At 47.0% G+C, this 8,873-nt stretch overlaps 1 long non-coding RNA gene across 1 annotated transcript; it reads left to right on the forward strand.

Annotated features, from left to right (window-relative positions):
* The first annotated feature begins 1,156 nt into the window (after positions 1-1,156).
* On the forward strand, positions 1,157-7,556 carry LOC122546644. The gene is made up of 3 exons (XR_006310780.1): positions 1,157-1,230; positions 4,693-4,764; positions 7,484-7,556. It is a non-coding gene; the product is annotated as an uncharacterized LOC122546644 (long non-coding RNA).
* The last annotated feature ends 1,317 nt before the right edge of the window (positions 7,557-8,873 follow it).

The following is an 8,873-nucleotide window of genomic DNA, read 5'->3' on the forward strand; positions in this document are numbered from 1 at the left end:
TAACTCACACTGACTGACACTAACACACACTGGCTGATACTAACTGACTAACACTAACACACACTGACTGACACTATCTCACACTGACTGACACTCGCACACACTGACTGACACGAGCACACACTGACTGACACTAAATCACACTTACAGATGCTAACTGACACTGACTGACACTAACACACGGCGACTGACACTAACTCACACTGACTGATACTAACACACACTGACCGACACTAACTCACACTGACTGACACTAACACACACTGACAGACACTAACTCATTCTGACTGACACTAACGCACACTGACTGACACAGCACACACTGACTGACACTAGCATACACTGACAGGCAGTAACTCATTCTGACTGACACCAACACACACTGACTGACACTAACTCATTCTGACTGACACTAACACAGACTGACTGACACAAGCACACACTGACTGACAGTAACACACACTGACTGACACTAACACACACTGACAGACACTAACACACACTGACCAACACTAAGTCACACTGACTGACACTAATACACATTGACTGACACAAATTCATTCTGACTGACACTAACACACACTGACTGACACAAGCACACACTGACTGACAGTAACACACACTGACTGACGCAGTCATTCTGACAGAACTAACGCACACTGACTGACATTAACTGACACTGACTGACCCTAACACACACTGACTGACGCTAACACACACCGACGGGCACTAATACACACTGACTGACACTAAGACACACTGACTGACACTAACTTTCACTCACAAACACATTAACTCACATTGACACAGACTAACTCATACTGACATTGACTGACACTAACTCACATTGATAGACACTACCTCACAATGACTGACAATAACTGACACTGACAGTCACTAACTCACACTGACACACACTGACCATGGTTCTCACACTGACCATGGTATTAGTGAACACTGACTGTAATCTTCTCAGTGACTCTGAGGATCATACACACCGTGTGACACATACACATACTGCCAGAATGTGCCAGATCCTGACAGATCTGGACACTATCACACCCAGCTCAGCCTGTCTCTGATCCTCCAAATGCCTCTGTGTGTGTTGTCCAGGGAACCCCATTCACTGAGTATTGTTCTGTTCCTAACTTCTCCTAGGAACTAGGCCGGAGACAACAGAAGCTGAACTCCCTTCCACAGCTGCACAAGGACAAACCAGCAGTGCTGCAGGTAAGTAATTTAACTTAATAAGCCTTTCATGATTGAAGAATTGTATTATGGACTGCATTACACACGCTCAAATAGACCCCAAATAGGGGAAGGGTGTTTTGAAACCTGAAAGGGTTCAGAAAAGATTTACAAGGATGGTGCCAGGGTTTGAGCTAGAGAGAGAGGCTGAACAGGCTGGGGCTGTTTTCCCTGGAGCGTCGGAGCTGAGGGGTGACTTTATAGAGGTTTATAAAATCATGAGGGGCATGGATAGGGTAAATAGACAAAGTCTTTTCCATGGGGTCGGGGAGTCCAGAACTAGAGGACATAGGTTTAGGGTGAGAGGGGAAAGATATAAAGGAAACCTAATGGGCAACATTTTCACACAGAGGGTAGTGCATGTGTGGAATGAGCTGCGAGAGGAGGTGGTGGAGGCTGGTACAATTATAGCTTTTAAAGGGCGTCTGGTTGGGTATAGGAATAGGAAGGGTTTGGAGGGATATGGGCTGGGTGCTGGCAGGTGGGGCTGGATTAATTTAGGATATCTGGTAGACATGACAACTTGGACTGAAGGATCTGTTTCCACACTATCCATCTTTCTGACTCTGTGTAGCGAGATTGCAGATACCTGTGAGAATAATAGAGTAGGATTGGTGGAGATTTTAATTTCTCCTGTATTAACTGGGCCACCAAGAGTGTAAAAGACACAGACGGAGTGGAACTTGTCAAATGTATCCAAGAAAGATTCCTAAATCATTATGGGGAGGGTGCACCCCTGAACATCCTCGTAGGAAACGAGGTTGGACAAGTGACTGAAGAGTCAGTCGGAGAGCACTTTGGGTCAAGTGATCATAACTGTCCGAGTTTTAACATAGCTATGGTATAAGATAGGACAGGCCCACAGGTTAAGGTGCGAAACTACAGCAGGGTCAGTTAGGGGGCCATTAGGCAGGATCGAGCAGAGGTTGACTGGATGAGTCTGTTTGAAGGAAAGGGAACACCTAGTAAATGGGAGGCTTTTATCAATGTGATCTGAAAATGTGTTGCTGGAAAAGTGCAGCAGGTCAGGCAGCATCCAAGGAACAGGAGAATCGACGTTTTGGGCATAAGCCCTTCTTCAGGAATTTAAAAATGTGATCTCAAGGTATGTCCTTGTTAGAATGAAGGGAAACGTTGGCAGGCGTAGGGACCCCAGGCTGACGGTGGGATACTGACTCTGGTCAGAAAAAGAATAAGGCAGACATCGGATCTAAGCTATGAGACTCAAGTGAATCCCTAGATGGGTATAGATAGTGCCGGAGAACATTGAGGAGGGAAATCAGGAGAGGAAAAAGAGGGCATGAGATGGATCTGGCAGATAAGGTGAAAGATTATCCCAAGAGGTTCTACAGCTCTCCTCAGAGTAAAAGGGTAGCTCAGGAGAGAACAGGGTCCCTTAAAGACCAACATGGCTATCTGTGTGTGGAGCCACAGGAGAAAGGAGAGATTTTTCATGAATATTTCTCCTCAGTGTTTACTGAAGAGAGCATCATGGATGCTAAGGAAATAAGGGAAACAAGTGGGGATGTTTTAGACCGCATACATATTACCAGAGACGGGGTAAAGCACATTACAGTGGATAAATCCTTTGGGCCGAACCAGGTCCATCTTTGGACCTTGTGGGACGCTCGGGAAGAAAAAGCAGAGACCCTTGCAGAGATATTTGCTTCAGCTTTAGCCACTGGTGAAGTTCCGGAAACCCGGAGGATGGTTAATGTTGTTCCATTGTTGAGAAAGGGAGCAAAGACAAAGCAGGGAATTCGAGGCCAGTGAGCCTGTTATCAGTGGGAGGCACGTTGTTGGAGAGGATACTGAGGAACAGGATCATACAAGTTTTGGATAGTCAAGGTCTGACTGGGGATAGTCAGCATGGATTTGTGTGCAGGAAGACATGTCTGACAAATCTTTTCGGGTTTTTCGAAGAGGTAACCAAGAGGATAGGTTAGAGTAGGTAATGGATGTTGTCTTTTTGGACATTACTAAGGTCTTTAACAAAACCCTGCACAGCAGGCTAATCATGAAGGTTGGGTTGCATGGGATCCAGGGAAAGCTAGCGAATTGGTGTTTCTTGGACTGGAGGCCTGTGAGTAGTGGTGTGCCACAGGGGTCAATGCTGGGACCTTTCTTATTTGTTATTTACATCAATGATCTGGTGTGAATGTACAAGGCAGGATTAGAAAGTTTGCGGATGATACAAAATGAGGATGTTCCGTTGATAGCGAGAAAGGTTATCAAACCTTACAGACGGATCTTGATCAGATGGGGAAGTGGGCTGAGGATTGGCAAATGCAATTCAACACAGATAAGTCTGAGGTGTTGCACTTTAGAGAATCAACCCAAGGTTGGACTTGTCCAGTAAATGGTAAACTCCTGTGGTGTGTTGTAGAACAGAGGGACCTAGGAGTACAAGTATACAGTTTGTTGAAAGCGGTGTCACAGCTGGACAGGGCAGTGAATAAGGTATTGAGCATGCTGGTCCTCATCCGTCAAGGCATCAGGAGTTGGGACGTTATGTTACAGTTGCATAAGTCATTGGTGAGGCCACACTTGGAGTATTGTGTCCAGTTTTGGTCACCGTGTTATAGGAAAGACATAGTTAAACTGGAAAGAGTGCAAAGAGGGTTTACAAGGATATTGCCAGGACTAGTAGGCCTGAGTTATAGGGAGAGACTGGCCAGGATAGGACCTTATTCCTTGGAATGTAGGAGAATGAGGGGTGGCCTTATTGAGGTGTATAAGATCATGAGGGGCATAGGATAGGATGAAGAGATACAGTCTTTTTCCCAGGGATGGGGAATTGTAAACTCGAGGGTATAGGTTTGAAGTGAGAGAGGAAAGATTTAAGAAGGCCCTGAGGGGTAACTTCTTCACCCAGAGAGTGGTGAGTATATGGAATGGGCTGCTTGCACGGAGCCTCTCACACTGACAGGCTCTGATTCCCATTGACATACAATCTAGTCACACAGAGACTGCCATGTTCACAGGCACTAACTAACACTGATTCACAAGCACCCTCAGACTGAGTCTCAATTACTGACAGGCACTAACTCACACTAACATGCAGTGATCATCATTTGCACGCTCTCCTCTTGTCAGATACTGACTCACACTGACACACAATTATCCTCACATTGAGAATCATATTGACAGATACTAACTCAGTGACATGCACTCCAAATCACACTGAGACTCTCATTCTGACAGACACTTGCTCATCCTGACACACAAGCACCCTCAGACTGAGTCTCTTAAACTGAGAGAGTCATTCGCGATCATATACACGCAGAGTGCCACTCCTCCATGCTTTCAGAATATGTGAGGTACTGTCAGTCCGAGATACTATCACACCCAGCTCAGCCTGTCTCTGAAACTCCAAATGCCTCTGTGTGTATTGTCCAGAGAACCCCATTCACTGAGTATTGTTCTGTTCCTAACTTTCCACAGGAACTGGGCCCGAGACAACAGAAGCTGAACTCCCTTCCACAGCTGCACAAGGACAAACCACTCATGCTGCTGGTAAGTAATTTAACTCAATAAGCCTTTCATGATTGAAGAATTGTATTATGGACTGTATTATACACCCTCAAATAGACCCCAAATAGGGGAATGGTGTTTTGAAACCTGAAAGGCTTCAGAAAAGATTTACAAGGATGTTGCCAGGGTTGGAGGATTTGAGCTAGAGAGAGAGGCTGAACAGGCTGGGGCTGTTTTCCTTGGTGTGTTGGAGGCTGAGGGGTGACCTTATAGAGGTTTATAAAATGATGAGGGGCATGGATAGGGTAAGTGGACAAGGTCTTTTCCCTGGGGGAGGCCAGAACTGGAGGGCATGGTTTACGGTGAGAGGGGAATCATTTAAAATGGACCTAATGGGCAACATTTTCACACAGAGGGTAGTGCATGTGTGGAATGAGCTGCGAGAGGAGGTGGTGGAGGCTGGTACAATTATAGCTTTTAAAGGGCGTCTGGTTGGGTATAGGAATAGGAAGGGTTTGGAGGGATATGGGCTGGGTGCTGGCAGGTGGGGCTGGATTAATTTAGGATATCTGGTAGACATGACAACTTGGACTGAAGGATCTGTTTCCATACTATCCATCTCTCTGACTCTGTGTAGCGAGGTTGCAGATACCTGTGAGAATAATAGAGTAGGATTGGTTGGAGATGAATTGAATTTATTGGCACAGTGAAAAGCTTTGTCTTGGGAGCAATACAGCCAGATCACAGAGTTAATTAGCATAGATCAGTAAATAATAGGTAAACAGCAACAATAACAAAAACACAGGTACAGGCAAATATTGAGAGTTTGTGAGTCCATTCAATATTCTAACAAGAGTAGGGTAGGAAGTGTTTCGAAACCGGCTGGTGTGTGTGTATTCAGGTTTCTGTACCTTCTCCCCGATGGTAGAGGTTGTAGAAAAACATTGCCAGGGTGGGATGGATCTTTGATATTGCTGGTGGCCTTTCCTTTACAGCGGCCCTTAAGATGGATTCTATAGATGGGAGGTTGGCCTTTGTGATTATCCGGGCCGAGTTCACCACTCTCTGTAACTTCTTCTCATGGTGAGTGGTGAGTATATGGAATGGGCTGCCAGAGAAAGTGGTGGAGGCAGGTACAATAGCAACATTTATAAAACACTTGGTTAGGTACATGGATGGGAAGGGTTTAGAGGGATATAGAGCAAATGCAGGCAATTGGAACTAGCTGAGTGGGGACCATGGTCATGATGGAGCAGTTTGGTCCAAAGGGCCTGTTTCCATGCTGTATTACTCAATGTCTCTGTGGCTCTGTGAGTCTAATTGTAAACTTCATATCACTATCCAGTATGCCAACTTCACAATCACCTTCCACCCTCACCTCAAATTCACCTGGACCATCTCGGACACCTCCCTTCCTTCTTGGACCTCTTCTCCATCAACAATGACAAACTCAACATGGACATCTACTACAAACCACTGACTCCTATAGTTACCTGAGATAGACCTCCTCCCACCCTGCCTCCTGTAAAAACGCCATCCCTTATTCCCAATTCCGTCACCTCCACTGCATCTGCTCCCAGGAGGATCAATTCTACCTTGAACATCCCAGATGGCCTCCTTCTTCAAAGACCACATGTGATCAACACTGCCCTCCAGAGCAACTCCTCTCTGCCCTTGAACCCCACCCCTCCCAACACAACAAGTCAGAAGCTCACCTGTCCTCACCTTCCAGATCACCAACCTCTGTATAGATCACATCCTCCTCCTCCACTTCTGCTACCTCCAAACAGTCCCCACACTACGGATCTATTTCCCTCCGCACCCCATCTGCATTTTGGAGAAATCATTCCCTCCATGACGACCTCGTCAGGTCCACCCCCCACCAGCCCACAAGCCAGTCCTGGCACCCTCCCCCTGCCACCGCAGGAATTGAAAACCCTTCGCCCACACCTCCCCCCTCACCTCCGTCCAAGGCCCCAAAGGATCCTTCCACATCTGACAGACATTTACCTGTACCTCCTCAATGACATCTACAGTATCTGTTGCACCCGATGGGGTCTCGTCTACATCGGGGAGACAGGACGTCTTCTTGTGGAATGTTTCAGAGAACACCTCTGGGACGCCCGCACCCACCAACCCCACCGCCCCGTGGCTGAACACTTCAACACCCCCTCCCACTCCCCCAATGACATGCAGATCCTGGGCCTCCTCCGTCGCTAAATACTTACCAGCCAATGTCTGGAGGAAGAACGCATCATATTCCGCCTTGGTGCCCTGCAACCACAAGGGATTGATATGGATTTCACCGTTTCCTCATTTCCTCTTCCCCCACATTATCCCAGTCCCAAGCCTCTAACTCGACACTGCCCTCCTGACCTGTCCATCACCTTTCCACCTATCCACTCCACCCTCCAATCACCTTCTCCCCCATCTTCATCCACCTATCGCATTCTCAGCTATCTTCCCCCCAACCCCAAACCCCTCCCATTTATCTCTCAGCCCCCCCCAGCCCAAAAGCCTCATTCCTGATGAAAGGCTTTCTCCTGAAACATCGGTTTTCCTGCTCCTCAGATGCTGCCTGACCTGCAGTGCTTTTCCAGCACCACACTGTCAACCCATACATTCAGAGTGTGCCAGATCCTGACAGACCTGGACACTATCACACCCAGCTCAGCCTGTCTCTGATCCTCCAAATGCCTCTGTGTGTGTTGTCCAGGGAACCCCATTCACTGAGTATTGTTCTGTTCCTAACTTCTCCCAGGAACTGGGCCGGAGACAACAGAAGCTGAACTCCCTTCCACAGCTGCACAAGGACAAACCACTCGTGCTGCAGGTAAGTAATTTAACTCAATAAGCCTCTCAGTATTGTCTAAGTGATGAGTAAACTTGATTCTATGGTGTACAGGATTGTTACAGCGCTGAATGTCTCCTTCTGTATACCCAGATGTACCTGTTGAACTGCCAACAGCCTTTTCACACGGTAGGAGGGGTCTTAAACTAGAGGGAATAGGTTAAAGGTGAGAGGGGAGAGATACAGAAGGGTTCAGAGGGGGATCTATTTCACAGAGAGGGTGGTGAGTGTCTGGAACAGGCAGTACCAGTGGAAGCAAGTCCACTTTCATAGTTGAAGAAACATTGAGACAGGTAAATGGATGGGAGAGGTATGGAGGGATATGGGCCAAACCCAGGTAAATGGGACTAGGTGAAACTGTGAATAGTGGGCAGCATGGGGGAGTTGAGGAGAAAGTGAGGTCTGCTGATGCTGGAGATCAGAGATGGAAATGTGTTGCCGGAAAAGCGCAGCAGGTCAGGCAGCATCTAGGGAACAGGAGAATCGACGTTTCGGGCATTAGCCCTTCTTCAGGAGTTGGCCCATTGGTCCTGTTTCCATTCATGTTGACCTCCATGACTCTATCTGAACAATATCTTGGGTTGGGATGAAAAGTGGCAAGTAACACTCATGCCACGCAAATGCCAGACAATGACCATCTCCAATAAGGGGCAATCTAACTTTCAATAGGGTTGCCATCACTGACTCCCCCACTGTCAATATCCTGGGGGTTACCATTGACCTGAAAATGTGTTGCTGGAAAAGCGCAACAGGTAAGGCAGCATCCAAGGAGCAGGAGAATCGATGTTTCGGGCATGAGCCCTTCTTCAGGAATGGGCTCATGCCCGAAACGTCGATTCTCCTGTTCCTTGGATGCTGCCTGACCTGCTGCGCTTTTCCTGCAACACATTTTCAGCTCTGATCTCCAGCATCTGCAGTCCTCACTTTCTGCTAGAAGGTTACCATTGACCAGAAACATAGAACAGTACAACACAGTGCAGGCCCTTTGGTCCTTGATGTTGTGCCAGCCTTTTATCACGCTTTAAGATAAGACTAACCTACATACCCTTCATTTTACTATCTTCCATGTCCTATCCAAGAGTTCCTTAAATGTCACTAATGTTAGTGAGTTTTGAGAAGATTTGTAGCTCAGGTTGAGGTTCTGGATGTAGGCTTGCTCCCTGAGCAGGAAGGTGCATTTTCGGACATTTCGTCACCATACTAGTTAACATCATCAGTGAGCCTCCGGATCACACATTGGTGGTGTAGCGGCTTTCTATTTATGTTTGAGTTTCCTTGGGTTAGTGATGTTATTTCCTAT

Source organism: Chiloscyllium plagiosum, unplaced genomic scaffold, assembly GCF_004010195.1.
Source record: "Chiloscyllium plagiosum isolate BGI_BamShark_2017 unplaced genomic scaffold, ASM401019v2 scaf_78418, whole genome shotgun sequence".
In the NCBI taxonomy this organism is placed as follows: Eukaryota; Metazoa; Chordata; class Chondrichthyes; order Orectolobiformes; family Hemiscylliidae; genus Chiloscyllium; species Chiloscyllium plagiosum.